Raw genomic sequence first — 6,105 nt, forward strand, 5'->3', positions numbered from 1 at the left:
CCAGTCACTGACTGGTGTGTGCCAGTGAGGGAGAGACAGAGGCTTTGCTCTCCCCACCAGCTTTCACAGCTAACCTGGTTCGTTGTTAACCCAGGCAATGCACAGCACCAACATTCAGCTGCAAGCCTGGGCTGACTGGAAGGAACTTAGCTGCTTTGCTGAATTCTCTATTTGCATAACTCACCCCCCACCTCAAACCTCAGTGTGATTCCCCCTTCTCTTAACTTTTCCCTGCTCTTGTCCCACCAGTTGAGAGGAGAGACAGCTCCTTGAGATGCTCCAGGTCCAGGCAGCTCTGGGGAATATGTCCCTGCATTGACTGTACCTTCCCAACCTCGTCCCACCAATGAGACCTTCAGAGCTAACTCAGAATCTCACCACTGGCAGATACCCTCTAGAGCAGATACTAGCCCAGGTTCTCAGAAGCTCCCATCTCCTTTACCCAGCTTGCCCAGCCCCTCCTCGGGTGTGCAAGGATGGACCAGTGGTTAAGGTGCTAGACTGGAGCTTATGAGCAAGGGTTCATTTACCGGCTCTGTCACAGACCCCCTGTGGGTGCGTGGGTTGAAAGCCCCACACAGCTAGTGTTGAATAGCTGTTCCACGCTAGTGCCCCTTTGTGGGGATTAGGTTAATCTGCTTTAGCACAGAATAAGAGTGTCCACACGAGGCCAGAGTGCAGAATAGCTATTGCACTTTAAATTTACCCCTTAGCTCTTTCATGGAACTTCCTTGTGCATTCCCCATGTAGACAGCCCTTAGTCTCCGTGTCACACTTCTCTTGCTGTTACATGAGGGAGACAAATATTTTATGGCTGGAAATTGAAGCTAGACAAATTCAGGCTAGAAATATGGTGCACATTTTTAGAAGGGTGAAATGGACCATTGGAACGATTTACCAAGGAGGGCAGTGGTTCTCCATCACTGAACATTTTACATCAAGATGGGCTGGCTTTCTGAAAGATCTGCACTCGTCCAACCAGGGGTTTACTCAGGCCTGTGTGAAGCCGGAGGTCAGACTAGATGGTCACAGGGGTCCTGTCTGGCCATGGAATCTGAGTCTGTGAATAGCTGCTGTGATGCTATTCTGCTTCCACCACCCTGGTCATGTTCCCCTCCCTATACTGCATTGACGTCCTCTGTTCTATATTAACCTCATCGTGTCCCCTGGAGCTCTGCCCACATCTCCCCCTTCACCTCTCCTGCTTCCTGCATTCTCCCTCGCCACCTCGCCACCCCATCTCTGCACCTCCAGCTCCTCCATGCACTAGGCCAGTAGTAAGCTCCCTCTAACATCCCCCATGCTTCCCCTGACCCCAGCTGCCAGACCCACTTTCACTGCAAGGTGGCTTTTCCATGCCACGTAGGTGTTCCCACCTCTCTCCATGCCTCTGGGGGAGGGTGCTCTGTTGCATGTGGCCCTGTTCAGCGCGTGGGGTGAGAGAAGAATAAAATGCACTGCTGATTAATACTGGAGAGGAGTCCCAGGCACAGTCAGTGGCTGGAAAGGGGTTTTCAAAGGCACTCAGCCTTGCCCTAACTTGCCATCGTCAGAGCTAGGCCCCGTGCTGAATCCTACAGACAGCTCCACCCCAGCATGCCTCAGTCAGGATCACGCTCTCCAGGGCTGCACAGCCGCAAGGCCCTGTGTTAATATGGATCCAAAATGACTCCTAACCATCTGCTCCTCCTCACGCCAGCACCTCTCCCCTCCCTGCTCAGGTTACCCCAGAAGCTCTCTGGTGCTAGCAAGCTGGGTGGGTGGGAGGAGAGGAAGGTGAGGAGGGGCAATGTGACCCTGGAGGAAGGGTGAGACAGAGAATGGAAGCAGGACCAGGATGTGCTCCCAGAGCCAGACGTTGCCCCTTCGCCATCCCTTCTCCATGCTGCAGGGCACCAGTGCCAGCTCCTCCATGAGCAATCTTGCATCTTTTCTCTTTGTTTATTGTTCCTGACTGGGGAGGGCATTCGTCCTGTTAACCGTCATAAACAGAGATTAGAAGTGAGGCGACACCTATCAGAGGCTGCCACGTTTAGGGGTGGCTGGTGGCCTTGTTCTTTGTTCTTTCCCTTTGCCCCCGCTGCCCCCGCTGCCCCCACTTCCACAAGATTACAGCCTTCAGGGAGGGTCCCCCAGGCACAGCAAACTGGCCCGGGAACTGGGAGCCAGAACACTAGCTGCATGACAGTCCCGACCCACTGATGGAACCACCTGATTCTTGCTAGGGCTGAGAGGCACGAAATCCCTGTGCACTGCACCCAACATGTGCCCAGATGTGCTAGGGGCACTGGGCACTGACGTGCCCATATGGGCCAGGGACACTGGGCACCAGGGAAGGGCCTGGATGGGCTGGAGGCACCAGGCACGGGTGATTTGCCCACATGGGCTTGCGGACATAGCACACTTCACACGTACCCCTGGTGTTAAGGCCTGGAAAACGATCACACTAAACACCATAGAACCCTTTATTAATGTGACATAGACCCTTCAAAACGAGTCAACAAAGGGCCCCTGCGCAGACAGCACTAGACTCAAGAGTGCTTCTCCCCCAGCCCTGCCATCAATCTCGGCATCGGTAGCCAGGTGATTGCGGGGATTAACTTGGCTGGGAGCTTTGCTTTTTCCCCAGCCTCCACCAAACCCAGCGTGGTGAGGTGCCTGCCCAAATCCGACAGCTGGCTGGCCAGGAGCTGTGCTGAGATGGTCTGCATCCTGCCGGCAGCTGGGGATGGCAGCGTCTTCCTTTGCTACCCGGAAAACTCTCATTAATTTAGCTCACATCACGTGAATCTGGTACGGAGCTTCCTCCAAGCCTGTGCTAGATACTGAGACCGCGGGGGCGGGAACTGGCTAGCAATAAAGTCACGGTGGGCAGGGTTCTTGCGCATTTTTATTTTTAAAGCTGTTTTTTAAAAAAGAATTCCACCTTATATACAAAAACTTGAGCTGAAGCCCTGAACCAATATTAACCTCAACGTCTTGAACCCTCACAGCAGCAGGCAGGGGTGTCCAGGGGGCAGTGCTCACGTGTCGTGGGAGGTGAGGGAGCTAAAACTGCACCGGAGGTTGGCTGCAGGAGCGGGGCTGGCCCTCTGTGTCATCACTGAGGCCTCAGTTTCCTTCCCCCATTGGATCGCTTGCTCTCAGGGCTGGAAGGTTGTGGGGTATTCACCTGCAACCCCCAGCAACCGATGGGCTCAGTGATGCTGGGGGAGATGCAGAGTGGGTCTCATCCAATCCTCAGACAGAAGTTGCAATGGCTTGTTATGATCCCCACTGAGTTCCAGGTGAGAACTCTGCACCAACCCAAGAGACAGACCCAGAAAAGGCCATCCCAGGTTTTATACAGGGCCCAATGTGTGGCAGGACAGGACATCTGCAGAGGGTTCTGATTCACTTCGGTGGTGGCAGAGCTGGAGATGCTCAAGCAAGCTGCTAGTTCTTTACCTTGGTACTGAGGCCCAGAGCCCGAGCTATAATTAAGGAGTGCCCAGCAAAGCTCAGGGTGGGGGTTGCGAAGCTGGACACAGTGCTCCCCTGCATATGGCAGCTGGGTGCAGAAAATGTCCCCTGATGTAACAGGGTTTCTCTACATGGTGCCACAGTCCAGACTATGGGGGCGTGAACCGTAGAGCGCTCAAACGCGCTGCCCTCTAGCTGTCCCACGTAGACCCTGCTGGCATGAAAACAGGGCCTAGTTCACACTGATGTAGTCCCGTTTCAAACAGGATGACATTAACGTGACCGAGGGACCTTTGAGCTCACGCCAGCGGGGTCTTCACAGAGCAGAGAGAGCTCAGCGCATTAAGAGCACTCTACAATTCACACACAGACTCCCCCGTGTGCGGATTCTGCCATCATGCAGACAAGCCCTTTGAGCATCCTAAGGGCTAATGTAAGTTACTGTGACTGCCAATGGCCTCAACGGGCCAATGTGACAATAGTGGCTCAGGGGAAAGAAGGGCCATCCTACCCATGCACCTATGCGGGCACCTGGGCACGGAGGTGGTGTGGAACTCATGATGCCAGCTGTACACCACCTGAGAATTCTCCCTGCTCTGGGTGATCTTCCTGAGACTGGATGCCAGCTGTATGCCCAGATTGCTCTGCCAGTGCACTGGGGTCTGGACCTTTGCCTATTTATTAACCAGAGTCTCCCAGGCATCTGGAACATAGTGCAGATGAGTGACAGGCGCAAGGGGCTTTGTAGCAAGAAGAGGGCAAGGGTGGTGGTGGTGAGGAGAACAATGGAGGAAAATCCAGAGGGCTCTGAGGTGTGCAGGACTCCACTGAGGTGGAGAAATGAGAAACAACCATGCTCACTGTCTTTGGAAAACCACAACCTTTACAGCATCTTCATGGAGCCTGCATTTCGCTACCCCTGCAGATGCCACTGTGTGTGCTGTCCCCTCACATCCAAGGGTTGAAATCCCACCTTGGTTACCAGGCTGGTCACATACAAACTCGATGCTGCAATTGCTGTTTTCATTGTCAATGACCATTTCAATTCTCAGTTCTGCGCGCTGTAGCAAGGGATGCTCTAACTTCAAACACTCCTTCCCTTTGCACTTTTATCCTCCTCCACTTATTGGCTCATGTCACAAGCTGCAATAGAAGAACTACTCGTAGCTCCTGAAGCCTCCAGTAGGACATGCTCTGTGACTAGGACCAATATGGGCAATAAGAGGTGCCCAGTGTAACCAGCATGACCAGCAGGAAACTCACAGACTATTGTGGAGAGTGTCATTGCACCACACTTGGCCAGGACAATCAATCCCAGCCTTGCATCACTTTTGTTATAACCCCATTCTGAATTTGCTTGGTCACACAATTCTCAGATATGACTTCCAATCCCCTCCTCCCCGCCAGCCTTGATGCTGCCCAGATATTAAACCCCAACACAACTACAAATACTCTTATGCTCAGCTTGTTCTCCTTACAGTTCAGACTGCTCCTACAGAAGGACAGATCTGCAGACCAGATATGGAAAGCTCTCGGCATTTAAAGACCTCTTAAGACAAGAATGAGCTAGCTCTGGCAGTACCTGCAGTCACCCTTCATCTCTGGCTCACCCCAAAACCAGGTTATTTCTTGCCATTCGCATTCCATATGGAGAATTATTCTTGATGCACCTTGGAAGGCGGGATGACTCTGTTGCCCAGTGGGTTTAGGAACTGAACTGTCACCTCTGAACCCAGCTTTAGCCTTTGGCTTGGAGCCCAATAAAATAAATGTGGGCAAAGGTGGGCGGGTGGTCTCAGCCTGGCTCCTTCTGGACATTTGGCCACTTTACAACTCAATCCCTATGCACCTGAACCCAGATGTCAGCTGTTCAGGAGACATGCAGGACTGGAATAGCATTGGCAGAGATGTGTGTAGGGAGCTTGGGACTACAACAGGGGGTGCTACAGCAGAGGACAAAGGTATGTTAATGGAGCTCCCGCTCCTAGCTCAGTACTAAGAGCCTGTTGTTTAAAGGAGGCCCAAATTCACCCAGTTTAAAACAACCACCTTTCCTGGAACAGTGCTTACCCCACCTCTCACTTTCATGCCTCAGACTTACAATAACGCACTTGCTCCACAGAACCTTCCTAGCTTGTCCCCATGTCCCCTCCGCGCTTCTGTTCCCCCTTCAGGCAACAGCTGAGTGTCTTCTCCTGGCTAATCCCTTCACTCCTGTCTCCTGTGTGCTCCTCACCCCTACAGAACAGCTTCCACTGCTTCTCTCCCTTCTGCCCCTGTATGGATGTGGGGGATGCTGGAGACTGATTCAGAAACATGTTCTCAGCAGTACATCTATCTAGTGTTCAGTCCAGTCTTGTTTGAAGAGCCCTATTCTGCCTGATGTGCCGAGGGGAAGTCATTCCTGACGAGTCTCCTGAACCTGCAGCCAGGAGCCCAACCTATTCCCTTCCTGCTAATGACATTTCCTAGACCCCATTGTCTCCTCCCATCCTCCAGATGCCCCCTCTTGCATTTGATTATAAATATTTGAGGCCAGATCAGTGTTTCTTTCCTACCACAGAGTAACAGTAACTAACCTATTGTTTTATACATAGAACTGAGTCCATGACACTGCCACAGAAGGGTCATCTGCCATTAAAA

This window comes from Gopherus flavomarginatus, chromosome 7, assembly GCF_025201925.1.
Source record: "Gopherus flavomarginatus isolate rGopFla2 chromosome 7, rGopFla2.mat.asm, whole genome shotgun sequence".
NCBI lineage: Eukaryota > Metazoa > Chordata > Testudines > Testudinidae > Gopherus > Gopherus flavomarginatus.